This window comes from Epinephelus lanceolatus, chromosome 12 (assembly GCF_041903045.1).
Source record: "Epinephelus lanceolatus isolate andai-2023 chromosome 12, ASM4190304v1, whole genome shotgun sequence".
Classification (NCBI taxonomy): Eukaryota; Metazoa; Chordata; class Actinopteri; order Perciformes; family Serranidae; genus Epinephelus; species Epinephelus lanceolatus.
In genome coordinates, this window is record NC_135745.1 from 26978921 (window position 1) to 26999139 (window position 20219).

Here is a 20219-nt window from a genome sequence, read left to right on the forward strand (position 1 = left end):
TATTTGGCATTTTCATGTCATTTATTCGCTAAGGCCCCGGTGAGTAAAAGCCTGAATCAAGCATTGGACATAGTGGCCAAACCATATAACTGCAACTTCTGGGTCCGTCACATGATGCCATTGGGTCCAAAAAGGCTTTTTCTATAGACTTACATTGTGAAAGAGATATCTGGAAATCAATAGATATGGTTTTTCTGAGTGTCACAACCCCCACAAAATGAATTCTTTCACCATCAGAATCTGATCCATTTGGTCTGATAACATTTCCAATGTTGAAAAGAACTCATTTCATTCCCATTTTAGTGGACGGCTAAACCAGATGTTCTCTAGTGTGCCTGCGCTACAGGCCAAACAATGGGGAAGATCTGGGTAATTTCACAGCAAGATGGTTCCTTGTTCGAATCCAGGGTGGGGGGTTCAAACCCTGGGGTGGTGGAGAAGCTTGTGTGGGTTGTCTCCGGGTATTCCAGCTTCCTCCCACAGTCCAAAGACATGCGGGTTAATTGGTGACTTGACAGCCCTGTGATAGTCTCACCCAAGTCAGCTATAATAGGATCTAGCCCCCTGCAACCCCCAACAGGATAAGGAGTTACGGAAAATGAATGAATTATTATCCAACTTTCATAGGAATGAACGGGGCCCCGCCTCCAGCGTTGTATCCACTTCTCTTAATACATCCATGGTCATGAAGTTGAGCTTGCATGTTTTTGATTGACCAATGCAGTGCCTTGCTGGATGGCATTGTTGTGATAAAATAAGTCAAACCACAGGTTATTTGCAGAGGTAACATTCTCTTACGTGTTTTACTGTGTGTTTTGTTGTTATTTTCATATTTTTTCAAACATAATTAGATCCAGCCTAATCTAAGCTGCATTTCACTCTCATTACATTTTATTTCATCAGACACTCGTTGCCAGAGAACAAAAATCAGGGTAAAGACATCCCTATGTGTGAGCAGTTGGATTGGAGGTGATTCATGTTATTCAGTATCTTATCGTCCTGCACTACATGTACAGCATGTGACTCACCAGGGGTGATATCATGTCTGAACATCAGGAAGTAAAACATTTCAATCAGCTTCCTATTTTTCCTTCAGCAGACCAAAGGCCTAATTAATGAGAACAAATTTTTTGTATTTATGCAGAGGAGAGCCGAGGAAATATTCGACATGCTGAGGTTTTCTCAGCTAATAGATGAGCCCAATGAGAAGCTGTATTTACAGACAAGCAAGGACGCAATCAGGGAATTGTGTGTGTAATAAATCATCAACACAGCCTCTGTCAGAGGGCAGAAAATTCACAGTTCTGGCCGGCTGCACACGCCTGTATGACTGTCTTCCTCTCCATTTTTCTGCCTCTCTCTGCAGCGGTGTCTAACTCAATCACAGCTTTTAATCCCAGTGCAGGGGCTCCAATACATCCCCAGCAGGATGCTGACACGTTCTCATGGGTGTCTCCATTTAGTCCGGCATTAATTGGACTTCTGTGTCGGACAGACAGAAACCTTTGATTGTGACGAGACCCCCCCAGCATCATGCTGAGTGTATGTGTCCATTGAAGTGTGTGATTATTGCAGTTTTCCCCCAAAAGCTATGATAGAGTTTATTAAATGGGGGTCCATTTCCAAAACTGTGACCACAAAAACCAAAAGTCACACAGTGATTTGTACACAGACAAGGTAAAGGGTAAGTTCATACACACTACAAACATGTTTTCACTTCCCTGAGGTGGTAATTAACAATGCAAATAGTTTGGTATATGGCTTCATTTGTCTTTGAGTTTGTATTTCCAGCAGCTGTGTTCCTGAAAGTCCGCAGACCAACAGTTTTCATTGACCAACGTTGTCGGTAGGCTGCTGGTCACAAACAGGCTTGGTGGTGAACAACAGGCTGTGCTGACTGACTGCGTGTTTTTGTGTTTATAGCTGAGACAGACCAGAGAATATTCAGTTAAAACAGATCGATGATGCTGTTTACCTTTATTAGTCTCTATGTTAATACAAAACTCAGCTCCGGATGTTCTTCACAATGGTTTTGGAAGGAAGAGAAAATATTGAAATATTGAGAATAACAAGCAACTCAGCTATAAAAATGACATAACATTACTTTCTTTTCAAATAATTGCTGTGTGGTGGATCTGATTTATGTTGATGTGAAGAGTGGTTCATGTGGATTTCAAAAAGTAACAGAGAAATATTTGGAAAAGGCTAATTGTGACGTATTTAAAGACACTTCGTGTCATTTTGTGTTTTTGTGTTACATTTGAGAATTTGGTGTGATGGTAGGTGGTAGACTTAGGACGCATTCCAACTGGCACTATTTGGTCCGCTTTAAACACACTCTTGTCCACTTCCACTGATAGTTCGGTTTGTATAGAGTGGTGAACACTCATTTGAACTCTGCTGCGGATCAAACGAACCCTGCTCCACTTGAAAACTGGGGGTCCTGGTGCGGTTCGCTTACAGTGGGAAATGCAAACCAAAGAGAGGAAGTGACGTAGAACGCAGTGCATTTTGGGTAGAAAAAAAACAAAGCCAACAGCACGAACGTTTTTGTGATGACTATGCCGGCTGAAGGGGATGGATTTCCGTTTTCGGTCCTGGAAAATCGATGAACCGGGTTTTCTTCTTCCTCGTGCTTTTTTTCTTCCTGGTCAGTGGTCGTTTCGGGCAATACCGCCCCCAAACGAGCAGCTGTTGTAACTACTGCCGCTATTAAAAGTGCAGTGTGAAAGTGAACCGAACCAGATGAAGGTGTAAAATGTTTTGACATTCCCCGCCCAATCGAACCGAGTCCCCCTGACTATCCTGGTGTGAATGCACCCTGAGTGTTTAGTTGTGTGTACAGTTACTTTAGGGGAAATCATTTTATGGCCAGTAAAAACATCATAAGGAATGGAAAGAAAAATCTGCCTCAGTGGGCATGTGAGTATTTCAAGATGAACTTTATTAAGAATGTGAACCTATCCTTTAATTGTTAAAATCATGACCCAATTCTTTATTTCAGAATTTGTGTGGTGTATGAGGAGCATGACTGTTGCGGGGGTTGGTTGAGGGGAGGAAGGAGATGAAAATATAACAGAAAAAGGAGAATTAGCCCTTTATTTTTCCTTTATTTAACAGTAGGAATACAAAAACATGGTGTGTGTTAACTTTGCATTCCTTAAAAAATATTTACATATGTGAAGACAAGTTAGTACTTAAAGAAGTACCTGTTCTGCCTCAGCCTGTTGCCTCTGGTCAGGTCAGTCTACAGGTTTTAATCTACATCATATGCAGCGTCGGCCCAGTCCAGGAAACACATGTGCAGCCTGCAGAAGGATTTCCTGCTTATATGTCACATACCTTCCAGTGCCCAGGAACCCCTTCACTGTGTAGCTGAAGAATAACAAACACTCAGAAAGAAACGGATTTGTCATTCAGAGATTGTTTGTGGACCTTTGGTGTATGACAGCAGCGTGATGTTAAATAAGTGTCCCAAATAACAATGCGTCTGCTCCTCTGCTCCCGTTGAAGCACATTATCCTGAGGAGCATTAAGGCAAATCATCACTTGTGAGGTGGCAGGGTCGCGGAGGAGCCCACAACAGCTCACAGTGTGGCGTTTCTTCTGTGCCAGCACCACTTTGTTTGCAGCGTCAAGAGCTGATAACAGGAGGATTTATGTCAAGAGGATTTATTCTAATTGTTTACAGCTTTTCTTGGCCGCCTGTGGAGGCTGCGTGGAGGAATCATGCCCCAGTGTGCACCCAGTGTATGTTTGTATCTGTTGTATTCTCATGGATACGCGTTCCCTCGTAACTGACTCGCAGATTTATCTGCTTCTGGAGTTGTGGAGTCTTAAAACTGTGAACTCTGTCCAAAATGAACAAAGCGAGCTGCGTGGGTCATGTGCAGTGAACAGCTCCTGCAGGCTTTCGCCAATGCTTTTCTTGTGCGCATTCATTGGCTGCAATTACAGTCCACTAACAGCTCCACAGCTCCACCCTCTTCTCCAAGCACCGTGTTTCTAAGCTTTAAGCCAAACACCAGCTAATCCATTAATCTATAATGTGTTCATGGTTTATTGGATGCTGCTGAATTTTATTATAGGAGTTAGGAGTAAGTAATTGTGTGCTGTTTCCCAATGAGTTAATTGCATCCTTACTATATTAAATCGCTTTTTCTTTTATTAGGAAAATAGTAACACTTCGTTAAAGAAACAGTGTGTAAGGGTGCTTTCACACCTGCCCTGTTTGGTTTGGTTCAGTTGAACTCAAGTTCGTTTGCCCCCTAAGTGCGGTTTGTTTAGGCAGGTGTGAACACAGCAATCACACTCAGGTGTGCACCAAAATAACAGGACCGAGACCTTCCTGAAGAGGTGGTCTCGGTCCGGTTACAAACAAACTCTGGTGCGGTTCGTTTGTGGTGAGAACGTGTTCCGACCTCGATCTAAACCAACTGCAGTCACATGACACATTGTTTGGGTTAAACATGAGCGTGTTACAGTCCTGGAGGATTATTAATGTGCACCTCCTCCTTTCCTTCATGGAAATTCTGACCAATCAAGAGCAGCTTTCTCACACAAGGCATTTTATCTGGTCTGCTTGTAAATGCTGCCGTGAGAACACGAACCAACTCTAGACAATGATGCAACTTTGGAACAAAATGAGTCCCTGATTCAGACCAAAGCAAGACAACTCCAGGTCTGAAAGCAGCCTTAGATTTAGTGGCATCTAACTGTGAGGATCTCTGTAGATGAGGACCTGCGTCCTGTGTAGATACAAATGGCTCATTCTAAGGTAAAAAAAAACACAAAGATTCTTATTTTCAGGTGATTATACACTAAAGAAAACAAACTTATTATATTTAATATCTGCCAATATATCTCCCTAAATCCTACACACTACACCTTTTAAACTGCTACCTTGGAAACACAGATGAACTCACAGGGTTCAATCTCTTCCAAAAAATAAGAAGATTTATTTTTATTTAGTAGCTGACTTTTTCGAATGAATTTCTGTATTTATACGTGGCAGCTGGATACTTAGACGCTGGCAATTTTACAGCAGTGAATGCAGTCTAAACAAATCTGACATTTAAGAGCAGTCGCTCTGTGCTTCTAATGACATCTTTAACATACATTTACAAGTGTGTGTGTGTGTGTGTGTGTGTGTGTGTGTTGACTGTTTAGTGAGTCAATCTATTAAAAAAGACAGTAAAGATGTTCTCTTTATTCTCCTCCACCTCTCCCACTGTGAATCTGCCCAGTCTGAGCCTCCATCGCAGGGTCCATTATGGACGGAGACACAGTTAGAGGCTGCTGGAGCGTGTCCTGTAACACTCTTGGCTCCTCAGAGGTGCAGCTGCTGGATGGACGGTGAAGAAATCCTCCAATATACACAGATAGTAAAACATATTAGACAAGATTAGTCAGACTACTTAAAGCTACAGTAAGTTCCTGTTAGAAAAAATAACTGTGTGTCATATTTGCTGAAACTGACAGTATATCCAGACCGTCGTACATGAGACAGATAATCTGTGTTAAAATCAGTTTCCTCCCAGTGCTCCTACTGGCATTTGCGAGTTTGCGACCTGAACGAAAATAACCAATCAGAGCCTCTAATGCCATGTCTTACAGAGTGAAAGCAACCTTTGTGTTGTCTTCTTCTGTTCACTTGTCTTTGCCATGTACGCTGTTGTTGGCAGCAGGAGCAGTGAGTGACACTGCACTAGAGTCTCCTCTTGGCTCTGAGTGGTTGTTTTTGTTCCTGCAAAGTGGATTCTTGTAAAAGCTGGAGGAGCAAAAAGAACCAGATATTTTCATAAATTATCTGTCTCCTGTACTACTCTCAGGATATAGTGACATTTTCTGTATTCATTCATTTTCCTTCTGAGCTTATCCTGTTAGGGGTCGCAGGGGTGCTGGAGCCTATCCCAGCTGACATTGGGTGAGAGGCGGGGTACTCCCTGGACAGGTCGCCAGACTATCACAGGGCTGACACATAGAGACAGACAACCATTCACATTCACATTCACATTCACACCTACGGACAATTTAGAGTCACCAATTAACCTGCATGTCTTTGGACTGTGGGAGGAAGCTGGAGTACCCAGAGAAAACCCACGATGACAAGGGGAGAACATGCAAACACAGAAGGGCTCTCCCACCCCGGGGTTCGAAGCATTTCACCTGCGTAAATATAGTATGATTGTTCCAAATAAAAGCCCTGCAGTCATAAAGTAAAATTACAACAGTATCAGGATCAAATTATGCTAAAAGCAGGAGTAGGCAGTTGGAAGTCCCAAATCTACTACGTCTTTACCACCCTCCTGAAATATATGACATTGCAATGGGGTCTAATCGCCAAAGACTTTTCACATTTCTCATGTTTATATGCACGTGTATATAAATATTCTTTCTCTCAGAGTCAGTCTCTCCTGATTGAGATACATTTGACCACCGTAGGTACTTGAAGCTTTTATGGGCAGAGATGCTTAACACCAAATTGCAGCAGCAGCAGTCTACTCTAAACCTGAAACAATTAGTCCATAAAGTGACAGAAAATTATTCCGCGACAATTTAGATAATCGCTTCATCATTAAGTCAATTATCATGCAGACAGAAACAGACATTCTCGAGCTCCTGCTGCTTTTCTTTGTTTGTTTTTCACCGGAAATTCAGTGTCTTGGACTGTTGGTGGGACAAAAGAGGCAACCTGAAGATGTCACCTTTGGCTTTGGGAAACTGTGACAGACATTTTTCATTGTGTTCTATTGAAATATTAATAATAAAAGAAGTTGAAGCAGCAGAGTGGATTGGGGAGAATATCTGCAGAGCCCAGTGACAGTGCCTGGGTGGTTAAATATACAGAGGAGTAAAACTGTAAGCATCTTTCTTGGTAAGATTAACAATCAATTAATCATGATTTAAATAAACATTGAAACTGTGCGTACGCCAAACATTACCTAATGCATTTTTTCCTCAGTCAAAGCTCACAGCAACATGTTGCACATGCTCTGACAGCACTGCACAGCCTGTGAAACATATGAAGCTGTGAAGACCTACACACACGAAACACTTTCAATATAACTGAATAATGCTTCGCTTTGCCGGGTTTCATTTTCGAAAGATGCCATCGCACTTTTCTTCTAGACCCCAAGATGACCGTCTTGTCTTAAAATAGCAATGTTGCGACCTTTGTTTGCTAATGCTAGTCACTGAATTACACTTTAAAGAAATACACCTGATTCTAATAGCGACAATGTAATAGGAAGCTACACACAATTTATATTTCAGAGTCAGATCTTATTGACATGTTCGATCAGATTCTTAACAACCTTCGATTAATTGCCTGTTATGCCTAAAACTGAGGATTCCTGGCAACATAAATCAGGCTGCATACACTGTCAGTTGTCAGAAATCATTTCAAGAAGGACCCAAACGCAGAGCAGCAGGCAGGCTTGAGGTGAAACAAAAAGCGAGCTTTAATAAAGCTGATGAAAAACATCCAGAACAAGTAGGTTACAGAATCCAAACAGAACACAAGACACTAGGCAGGAAACAGAGCGGGGAACAACACCAAGCACACAGGAATGAGCACAGGAACGATAGCAGACAAACTGACAAAGAACAAAGGGAAACAGATATATATACACAGAAAACTGATCACAAGAATGAGACACAGCTGGAGCAGGAGGACACAGGCAAGAAGAGGGAAATGGGGATTGGCTAACAGCAAGGGTGTGGTGGGGAAAAACTAGGGTGGAGCATACAAGACTAATACAGAGCAGGTGTGAAGGGAAGACTCTGGGAACAGGGAAGGACTAACGAGAATGATGGAGGACAGGTGTGACAGAGACAAAGTAAAACCAGACATGACACGTGAGGAGAGAATCTACAAAATAAAACATGAAACAGACTGAACATGAAACAAGGATCACGAACAGAAACTCCAAAACAAAGCCCATAGGATGACAGAATATAAACAAAGACCCAGAATCATGACACATGATTTGACACGTGCTGCTGATCCCTGTTAAGGTGATAATATTTCATACACCAGAGCACTTCAATGTGCTTTACAGGGAAATAAAGTTCAGCAAAGATACAAGATTTACAATTAAAAGTGCAAAGTAGAAAAAGTGATACAAGAGAAGCAGATTTTTAGAAGTAAACTTGTGCTGTCAGGTGAAAATAAAAACATAATAAATAAACATAACAACATAATCAAATAAATGAAAGAGAACATTAAATACTCCCATAATTAGATGCACAAGTAAATTAAATTAGGAACAATTAATGGGTAGAGTATGCAGTGTGAAATAGGGAAGATTTTAGCTTTGACTATAAAGTAGTCAGAGTTAATCTTCCTGTCTCATTTCAAATTAGTCAAACACCAGTGCGTGGGCAGCTGTCCTTTCACATTGGCGTGATACACAGCCAGGAGTTGTCAGTGTGTAACAACGCTTGATGGTATCAGGGGGAAACGTGTCCGGACAACAATGTAAGTAAAGTGGGCTAGAGTGGGTAGGAGGGGCGGTATATGGGTCCAACAATCACCAACTTCCACCTGTTGACACAGCGTTCCAGAATGCCAACAACAGACGCACCCAGGCTACGCTGCATGTCATATGTAGACATGGAAAGAACGACCAAGTGACGATATGTGACGAGGTGTGTGTGAGAGTTGGGGCTTGTCTAATATCATCTGGGAGGTTGTTTCAGGTCTGTGTTGCGTGATAACTCTTGGGACAGTAGGCTCACCCCAGATGTCCTTAGGGTTAGAGGTTCATGTGGTACAAGCATATCAGAGGTGTATTTGGTCCCAGAGCCGCAAAGTGATCTGTAGACAAGCAGCTCCTTTCCCACTTCACTAAAAACCCACTGACACCCACAAACATCTGGCTTTTTATGTAATGGGAAAAGTTACAGTTGGCATTCACACCCGAGTCAAATGGCTCTGCAGCGTAGTCATGGGTATTTATTGGCTCCGGCTCCCATTGGCAGTGATGGAAATACAACACCTGCATGAACGCGCTAATTTTAGTCTCTTAGCTGGAGAGACGCAATAACACGTCACCACAAAATACAGGTGCTGGTCATATAATTAGAATATCATCAAAAAGTTGATTTATTTCAGTAATTCCATTCAAAAAGTGAAACTTGTATATTATATTCATTCATTACACACAGACTGATATATTTCAAATGTTTTTTTCTTTTAATTTTGATGATTATAACTGACAACTAATGAAAATCCCAAATTCAGTATCTCAGAAAATTAGAATATTACTGAAGACCAATACAAAAAAAGGATTTTTAGAAATGTTGGCCAACTGAAAAGTATGAACATGAAAAGTATGAGCATGTACAGCACTCAATACTTAGTACTCAATACTTACTTTTGCCTGAATTACTGCAGCAATGTGGTGTGGCATGGAGTCGATCAGTCTGTGGCGCTGCTCAGGTGGTATGAGAGCCCAGGTTGCTCTGATAGTGGCCTTCAGCCCTTCTGCATTGTTGGGTCTGGCGTGTCGCATCTTCCTCTTCACAATACCCCATAGATTTTCTATGGGGTTAAGGTCAGGCGAGTTTGCTGGCCAAGAACTGGGATACCATGGTCCTTAAACCAGGTACTGGTAGCTTTGGCACTGTGTGCAGGTGCCAAGTCCTGTTGGAAAATGAAATCTGCATCTCCATAAAGTTGGTCAGCAGCAGGAAGCATGAAGTGCTCTAAAACTTCCTGGTAGACGGCTGCATTGACCTTGGACCTCAGAAAACACAGTAGACCAACACCAGCAGATGACATGGCACCCCAAACCATCACTGACTGTGGAAATTTTACACTGGACCTCAAGCAACGTGGATTCTGTGCCTCTCCTCTCTTCCTCCAGACTCTGGGACCTTGATTTCCAAAGGAAATGCAAAATTTACTTTCATCAGAGAACATAACTTTGGACCACTCAGCAGCAGTCCAGTCCTTTTTGTCTTTAGCCCAGGCAAGTCGCTTCTGACACTGTCTCTTGTTCAAGAGTGGCTTGACACAAGGAATGCGACAGCTGAAACCCATGTCTTGCATACGTCGGTGCGTGGTGGTTCTTGAAGCACTGACTCCAGCTGCAGTCCATTCTTTGTGAATGTCCCCCACATTTTTGAACGGGTTTTGTTTCACAATCCTCTCCAGGGTGCGGTTATCCCTATTGCTTGTACACTTTTTTCTACCACATCTTTTCCTTCCCTTCGCCTCTCTATTAATGTGCTTGGACACAGAGCTCTGTGAACAGCCAGCCTCTTTAGCAATGACCTTTTGTGTCTTGCCCTCCTTGTGCAAGGTGTCAATGGTCGTCTTTTGGACAACTGTCAAGTCAGCAGTCTTCCCCATGATTGTGTAGCCTACAGAACTAGACTGAGAGACCATTTAAAGGCCTTTGCAGGTGTTTTGAGTTAATTAGCTGACTAGAGTGTGGCACCAGGTGTCTTCAATATTGCACCTTTTCACAATATTCTAATTTTCTGAGATACTGAATTTGGGGTTTTCATTAGTTGTCAGTTATAATCATCAAAATTAAAAGAAATAAACACTTGAAATATATCAGTCTGTGTGGAATGAATGTATTATACAAGTTTCACTTTTTGAAAGGAATTACTGAAATAAATCAACTTTTTCATGATATTCTAATTATATGACCAGCACCTGTACAGTCTGTCTCAGTCGAAGCAGCACTCAAACATCGTTCTATATTAGATTGCACAGACTTTAGACGATAGACTGAATAAGATAGAGATATATCAAAAGAAGTAACCACTGTGACATTTTCCCTGACTCCATGCTGCTTTCTACTGTTGACTAACCTCATTTCCACCCATGAAGTCGAACATGATCCACCAGTAAAAAAAACCCAAAAAACAGAAAGGCATGGAGGAGCCGTGTACACTGCTCTTGTGTACTGGCAATGGAAAATGAGTCCATCACATATTTTTAGTGTTTTTTCCTGTGGGTAAAAAAAACTGCCTCTTTGCCTTTCGTCAGGCCTGCGCAGAAAGCCTAAGGCAGAGAGAGCCACCTCTCTGCCCTTCCATGTGCAAACGAGGAAAGCCTGAGGCAGAGAGAGCAAACCTCCCTCCCCTCACACAGCTTTATGAAGAGAGGCTCATGTCAAAGGCTCAATCCATCGTATCCGACCCTCTGTATCCTTTACATGCTGAGTTTCAGCTGCTTCCTTCAGCTGCTCTACCAGTAGGTACAGATATTCCTTTGTCCCATCTGCAGTAGTTGCCCTTAATGGTCATCGATGCCAGGTCATGTTGTTGTTTTTTGTCCTGTGTGTGGTCTTGGTGTTTTGTATGTGAGCTGTTCTCCCTTTACTGACTGCAAACCAAATTGTCCTATGGGGACATTAAAGTTTTACCTTACCTTACCTTCCATGCGCCTACATAGAAAGCCTAAGGCAGAGAGAGCAAACCTCCCTGCCTTTCCATGCGCCTACATGGAAAGCCTAAGGCAGGGTGAGCAGCAGCATCAGTGACAAACAGAAATGACATTGATAAGTCAGACACATCATGAAAAGGAGGAGCTGGGGTGGAGGCGGGTTGCAAAGCAGCTTACAGAGGAAGCAGCATCAGTAGGCAGGCCAGAGCAGTTTAATTAGGGCGCCCTGAATGAGATTCACCAATTGCTTGCATAGAAAGGAATCATGAGATCTATCAGTTGACCCTATTCCATCAATCAGCTGCTCCATCAGTTGAATTAGCTATCTGAGATCAGCTGATGTAGCTGGGATGTGAGCTGAGCTTGACATTGTGTCCTGCCTGAACTAACACTATGCTCAGTTTTCAGAGGACAAGGGTTTTGAGTGACAGTTCCTAAGCAGGGGGGGTTCAAGCAGTGGTAAGGGGTTTTCCTTTTAATAACAAAAGACAGAGGGTGTGGTCACTAATGCAAACAACTGTGGTTTATTTTTTACTGCGGATGTTATGTTTATACTTCAGCCTCTCCAGAAAGACCACTTATTTCCGTTTACGTGACAAAATTCGATTGGACTTATATAAACCTCCTAAAACTTAATTGGGACCCACAACACAAACACTTCTTGTTGTAATCAAGCTAATAACACTGCTGTCATGGTTTCTGAAAAACAACAAATATTAAACTTGTATATTAGAGTGTAAGTGTCACGCTGAGACTGCTAGTCTGACACTGTGCCACACTGCTGGAGTTATACACCCATGACAGAATGGAGGTTGGCTAATTAGGCAGGCAGATTTCAATGAAGACTGTATTCAAAACAGAAAACACTGCATGACAGTGAACAGGATGATTTGAAGATGACCTAATCTAACCCCAGAGCCATGCAGCACAGCACCCTGGTGGTGCAGTTTAGCTGTCTGTCCTCCTCAACAGCTCAAAACAGCGTAATCCATAATTATGTTTATCCCCTCTTTTGCAGAGGTTGTTAGACTTCCTGTCACTGCAGCTGACTTTAAAGAAAGGACAGCGGTGACACTCTGCCGTACTGCTGCCTCTCCAAACTTGGGTAGAGGCTTTTTTTAGATTGGGCCACAGTTTACAGTACGTAGCTCGGGTGCCAGTGATACAGGCTCACTTCAAACACTGCTTAAGGGATTCTTCAGAAAGGCCTGTCAGGGATCACACATAAAACAGAGTCAACAATACAGATAAAAAAACAGTTCAGCCCTATATCAAAAATATTTTTCCTCTTACCTGTAGTGCTGTTTATCAGTCTAGATTGTTTTGGTGTGAGTTGCTGAGTGTTGGAGATATCAGCCATAGAGATGTCTGCCTTCTCTCCGATATAATAAAAGTAGATGACACATGGCTTGTGGTGCTCAGAGTGCCAAAAAATACATTTGAAAAACTCAACAGCAATGTCTCTTTCCAGAAATCATGACCTGGTTACTCAAGATAATCCACTGACTGTCATGTAGGAACTATTTTCTTTCTACCGAACTACACCCACCAACTGTATCACCATGCAGAAGGAAACGTGCATCTACTGCTAGCTCACCGAGCACCAGCGAGCAAGCTAATGTTACGGCTCAGCCGAGGAGGACGCCATTAATGTCTACATCTCATGCCGTCTCATCTTAAGCTTCCTTCTGTGCAGTGATACAGTTGGTGGGTGTAGTTCAACTGTTCACAACAAGGTCTGTGTTCAAATAAACACAAGAAGTTTGTGCTCTAGAGAAAGGATCAACACTCAGTGAATAACCTCCTAAGCCCTATGATAAGCTAATATGGCAATGCTTAACTATACAAACCAGTGAGCAGTGATAACTAGCATGTCTTTGGGGTCATTGGGTGGGAACCTCCTTTCACCAGTGTTTCGTCTAGGTGGTCCCACAACACCTCCAGGAGACATGTTAAGGGGTGCAAAGGATTATCTTGAGTGATCCAGTAGTCCAGTATTTCTGGAAAGAGACATTGCTGTTGAGCTCTTCAAATGTATTATTATTGGTGCTTCATCTAGTTCCATTATAATGGAGATAAGGCAGACATGTCTATAGCCGATATTTCCAACACTCAGCAACACTCACCAAAACTGTGACAAGTGTATTTAGGACCCAAATGTAGCACAGGCAAAACAGGACTGGCAGATGAAGAAACACAGGTAACAGTTTGTTCTTCAGGCTATAGCCCACACTGGGGTTCTGGGGTTCGGGCTTGAGGGTCGATCCTGGAAACGGGGCCATGGGCCCATGGACCAACACATTTCAGTCAGTCAGGGGGTGATACCTGAGAGGGGCAGGCATGGGACGAGGCAGAGGGTGAAGCAGAGAGACTGACGAAGGACGAGCTGGATAGAGACCAGGGTTAGGCAGAGAAGTCGGAACCAGGAGAGCAGATGGACCAGGCAGAAGAGCCGACGAGGGACAAGCTGCAGGTAGGTCGAGGCCAGGCGGAAGATTCAGAACCAGGTAGATGAGCAGACAGAGTGGAGGTGCCAACAGGTAGGGGAACAGAGAACGCACACACATGAACACATGCTGCATCTCGCCAACTGTCTCTGAGCTGCAGCCGTCAACAGGCAAGCAGATGGGAACACTGTCACTGGGGCAATGATGAAAGGCAACAGGAAAACAGGAACCAGAGACGCTGAGGCAGAACTCGTGGTTGGGGACAGAAGGCTGGTGTGTTTACCGGGAGTCGGATGGGGAAGGCGGGTCTCAGGCAGGCAGAGTCAGCAATGTTGGATCAAGGTAAAGAACAATGGGGCAAAGGGTGAGTGAGCGGGAGTGGCTTATATTCTGGGCTGACTGAGGTGGGAGTGGCTGACAGGTGGAGTGGAGCAGAGGTGGGGAGAGTGGAAACTTACTAAAGGACAGGAAGAGCAGGGAAGTAAGAGGGGAAAAAAGATATTTTGGAGTGAACTGTCCCTTTAATCTTGCTGCTACACCAGATGTGGTGAGACAATATCACAACAGCAGGGAATACAAAACAGCACCATAACAAGCAACACATAGGCATCATGTAGCAGATAATCCCCAAGTGTGAAGTAATCAAGAAATGAGGATGTATACGGAGAGGACCCAGTCTGTGTGGAGGAAACAGCAGTGAAGTACACGTCAACATTCTCATGTTCACGAAGTGAGCATGAAGACCTTTAAGAAAATGTGACAGGTACAATACGCCTGCTACATCGTATGAGTCAGAGGGCCCTGTCAGAACAAATTTATTAGTTAACCTGAGACCTTTCCGGAAAAATCAACAACTATTTAATCCTGTGAAATTCTTACATAAACGTCTTCATAGCTCTGGCCACTGTATTGTTTTATTTCTCTTACTTGCAAAAGTCCAGTTTCCAGCGTCTTCCTCCAACATTACAGACCTGGGTTCAGAGCGTTAGCTTCATCCTGCATATACCACAGCCATCACAATAACATGACAGCTCTGTTTACAAGCCCCACTCCTCATGGGACGATGCACTGGAGGCTCTATTTTGAGCCTGAGGCTGACTTTATACAAAATGAAACGAAATCTGACATTTAAACTCTTTCACCCATCTGCTCTTTAGCTGAACATGGATAGCAGCCACAGCACAGCCTATCTCAGACGGGAACACGCTCTCTGCATGTTAACATTTTCAAAATCCCCGTCACTACATGAAGATAGTCTTGCACAACCAGGCCTATTTCAACACTTTGTCTTAGCACAGCAGTGAAAAACAACAACCTTTCAGCTAGCAACCTACAAAATAAAATGCCTTTTAATGTTTTACGTGGCGTTTCCTTTTACTGGGATTTAGGCTAAATGTCAGCACTTGCCTCTCCACAAAAACAAGTTTCTACCCAACACTATTTTGTGACCTTGTCCCATATCGCAGCTTGGTCGTGGACTTTCCACGTCTTAATATGACGTGCAAGGTAGCCTGGGTGCGCCTGTTGTTGCCGCGTCAACTCTGGCCTGTTATATGCATTGTGTCTTATCAAAATACACTTAAGCCCTAATCGGACGGGATTAGTTTAACATGGAGACGTGGGGTAAAGTAATCATTACCAGGGATTTTAGTCCCGTCCAAACGCGCCATGTCTGTAATCATTACGGATAATATCAGTAAAAATTACGGCTCCTTTACCTTCTGTAAAACGGTCTGGAGAAAATACCTCGGGTAATATTAATCCCGTGCGAACACGATCCTCTGTAAAAATGTATGTAAACTAGTTTTTTCTATGATGGAGGCGCTTGAAGAAGCATTCGGTGTTGTCGTGATAGTGGACATTCTTCTAATGATCGCATAGCCCTACGTGGGAGACAAATCAAAAAGGTTGAGAAGAAAGCACCTTTCAGAACCACGAGACTTCTGGTTGTGTTGGTAGGCCTAATATAAATCCATATTGCTAATTGTTGTGTACACACAATCCTGATCATGGGCAATATTTCATATTGGGCTAATCATTAATTATTATTATCTTTCAGCTGATGCTTACAGGAAGCAACGTAGCACACACATGCCGACAGGGAGGTGATGCCAGGGCGCAAATTGAGTTACTACTCCCATCTCTGGTAGAATTACGGAGATTTCTTGTCCTGTGCGAATCGGACATTTATATTACAGACATCCTGTGGTAAACTGACATCAGTCCACATCCCTATGTAAAACTAATCCCATCTGAATAGTACTTTTGGTTTTCACAGAAAATACACAGTTTGTACAGTCTCTCAAAATAAATGTTGGTACGTCACTGCAAATTAACGTTTTTTTTTTCTTTCAACGACAAACACACATTAGCCAACACAAGCACGCTTTCGCCATTGTTCTCCAACCATGGTTCCCCGGTGTTTGATGCGGAGATCACTGCCCAAGCGCCGGCATATGATGACTTCAGAATGAGACCCGGTTGTAAGGACATGGTCGCTGCATACAGGGTTTAGTGCCACCCAATACAATTGTGACTGGTTTAAAGGCAGCTGTTCCCAACTGGTGGGTCCTGGTCCAAAAGTGAGCCCCAGGTCCATTCTGAATGGACCGCAAGTGACTCACGAACATGTCAAGTTTGTAAAAAATGTACTTTATTTTGAAGTACAGTGAATTTACGGCACAGAGCTTTTACTTTGAAGTGCTGTAGAGTGAGTCACTAATGGGAAACTATGTGACAGAGAGAGCACACTAGCTAAATTACATGACCAAACATAAGTATGAGGCTAAATACATTGAACTGTGTGGACCTTGAACAAATGACTGCGGAGAAATCTGGACCTGTGGCTGGACCAGATGGGAATCACTGGTTTAAAAGTATAGTGCAGGTTCAGTCAGACCTTTCTCCAGTGCTGGCACAGAGTGAGACAAGATGTAGTGCCAGAACTTGCCCTTTTGTCCACAACTCTGCAGTCAGACTGAGAGTGTGTCCTAATTTTATACACAAAGCTAATTGTATAATGTGTCAACTCATTTCTGCAGTATAAGGGTTTTACTGCCTGTTCACAAGAAATCATGTAATTTGTTGTTTTGTGCTAACAAGAACTGATACAACACATGTACTGGTAAACAACAATGACCTTTAACTTTGTGTTTTGAATCGGTAATTCAAAATTTTTTGGGGGAAATGCGCTTATTGGCTTTCTTGCCAAGCATTAAATAAGAAGACTGATACCAGCATCATGTCTGTAAGGTAACTATGAAGTTACAGTCAGGAGACAGGTGAAATTAGCTTAGCTTAGCATAAAGACTGAAAACAGCTCTGTCCAGATGTAACAAAATCCCCTGGCAGCACCTCTAACACTCACTGTGACTTACATGAGTAAACTAGCACTGACTCTAACCTTGCTAACAGGACTTTTTTTTTTTTTAATATACTTTATTAATCCCCGAGTAGAAATTCAACTTTTTTCACTCTGTTGTCAATTACACACAGGTCCGAACACACACACATGCACAAACAGGATCTATACATGCACTAAGTGGAGAGATGTCAGAGTGGGGCTGGCCATGACAGGTGCTCCGTGCGGTGGGGGGGTTTGGTGCCTTGCACCTTGGCAGTGCCCAGGAGGTGAACTGGCACCTCTCCAGCTACCAGTCCATGCTCCATATTTTTGGTCCGGACAGGAACTTGAACTGGCGACCCTCCGGTTCCCAACCCAAGTCCCTATGGACTGAGCTACTGCCGCCCCACGTTTAAATTCAAAAGCAGGATTACTATTCCACCATACTGAGGAACAAAGGTATCAGAATACAGTGCCAGCCAGTGGCATAGGCAGTAAAGGCGAATTCTAAGGGCGTCGCCATCCATAGGGGACGTTACAAATGGGAAAAAAAATAAATAAATCAAAATGTTGTTTTTTTTTTAATTTTTTTACTTATACTATTCCTGGACCGCAACATTGCCAGACAACAAGAAGGACAGAGCCACGTTAACTGTTTTCCCCTCTGTTTCCAGTCTTTCTTATGAGCAAAACTAACAATCTCCTTGCTAAGGCTTCATAGATGCCACAGAAATATAAGAGTGCCATCATTCTCATTTAACTCTTGGCAAGAAAGCAAATGAGTGTTTTCCCTAAAATGTCAAACTAATCCTGTCATTCTCAATTAATATTTAATTATTATTCTTTTGGTTTTCACTTCTGTGTTTATTTAGTCTTAATTATTTATCATTTATTAACATATTTTAGTATTTGTAAACCAGGTATGTAATTTCCCCTTGATGCCTAAAAAGTCTGACAAAATACTATAATCATCCTTGAAAAACCCAAAGCATGTGATATTAGTGTACTCTAGATCCCTCTTGTATATTATAATCATAAATAAATAATAAAAAAAATCAAACATGCCGCTGCCAATTAAACTTCATAAAGAAAAAGCAAACCTGTTTTACAAAAAGCTCGTGCTTCCTTTGTTTAGATTTTCTGAGCACTGTTTCATCATTGTCATTCCTTTATTTATTTATGTATTTATTTTGCAGCTGCCAGTTGCTATTTGTTCTGTTGTATCACGAGCACTGTGGGACAGCAGTTCACATTAACAGCACACTCAAAATTTAATTGGATTTTCTATGCAAACTCATTTTTTGAGTACACTTGTTTGTTATTTATTCGTAATTTTCCCATATGAATGGCCTTCATCCTTCAAAACCTGCTTTGAATAAGTATGCAGTGTGGAATTTCACCTCTTTGACACTAGGAGGCGCTCACGTTACACAAGTGAGTGATCCTCCACCGAGAGCACGAGGATGATACCTACTGAAGCATACAGCAGGTTGCATCATGATGTAATAATGTTCCCTGTGTCCTCATGCCAGATAAAATCCCCAACCCAAATTCGACAACCGGGCTTCTCCCTCTCCTCGCTCTGTGTCACCAGCCGTCGCAGGATGAGGAGGAGAGGAGGGCTCGGAGGGGGCAGACAGTCACATGCGCTCATCATCATCATCACAGCTACCTTTAAATTTGGCTGTGGAGTCACTTCTGCTACAGTTGCAGCAGCCTGCGATCCTCCCAGGGGTTTGGTCTGGCTAATCCGCTCAAACATGAAATAAACCTCTCTCAAGGCGTTTGACTCATACACACACACACACACACACACACACACACACGGCGTCACCCCGACCTCATTATGAAAAGGTTTCACGGAGCCTTCGACCCACAGATTGACTCCTCGGCTTTTTTCTCCGAGATGAGGCCCATGAGGTCATACTCTGTGGGCCTCCAGGTGAAACTAATGTCTGTTTGATGTCTTAAAGGTACACTACGCAGGAATTCTGCGGGATACTGTTTGTAAACACAACAAACCTGGCGCTTCCTTCCTATACTGCAAGATATTACTGTATAACGTTACATGGAAAAGCCAATACTTGAGTGAGCTAACGGAGCTAACGCTGCTGGTGCTCTCTCGATTTATGCTTCCTTGTTGACGTGGATGTTGCAGATTTGTGCTACCTTATCGAAAAATGATTACAAACAGAGGTAATTGTACTGTAAGAATATGAGGAGCGTATTTTGATACTCTCTTGTAACAATTGAGATTTCAGCGTTAGCATATTTTGATACTCTCTTATAATGTCTATATATGAGATTTCAACGTTAGCATATTTCGAAAGATCAGTAACGTTATCCCCTATCGAAAATGCCTTCCACTACACTCATTTTATATTACATTAGTACTCCCTCCACATATACACAGAGAAAGTGTTTCAGCAGCTGGAGGCGGCTTTTTGTAATTGTTGTTAATGAGAATGAAGCTTTTCGCGAACTGTTTTTACGTTGCTATGTGCTTCGTGTTTCTGTGCTTTAGGCGTCTGGTGTTTTTTCCAGAGCGCTCTGAACTACTTGCGTAGAAAAACGATAGGGAGTGGTCTGTCTGGCCTTTAACATTATATCCTGACGCGGATGGAAAATTATTTTCACTTTAGTATAGATTTGTTCTGTTCCGCCATTATTTGAATTTCTACGTCATCTCCTATGGTTGTATCTCGCTTGAACTAAGCTACACTGCCTCCACAATCTCCGGTGGTACTGCTCCCTTTTCATCCGTATCCGTAAGCTTTCAGAAAACGCGCACAAATAGAACAGGACACAAATTCCTTATTGTCATTGTACCACAAGCCTCTGCGTCTGTACACGCCACCATCTTGCCATTTTCAAATACGGACAAAATGAACGCAGAGTATGGACAGAAGGCTCCGTCAGTCTCTGTTTTTGTATCTAATGTTGAGCCCTTACACCTCCCCTTAACTGGACACAATGCGAATGACTGACCAAGTGAAAATGAGATTGCTTCAGTATTTCCAAA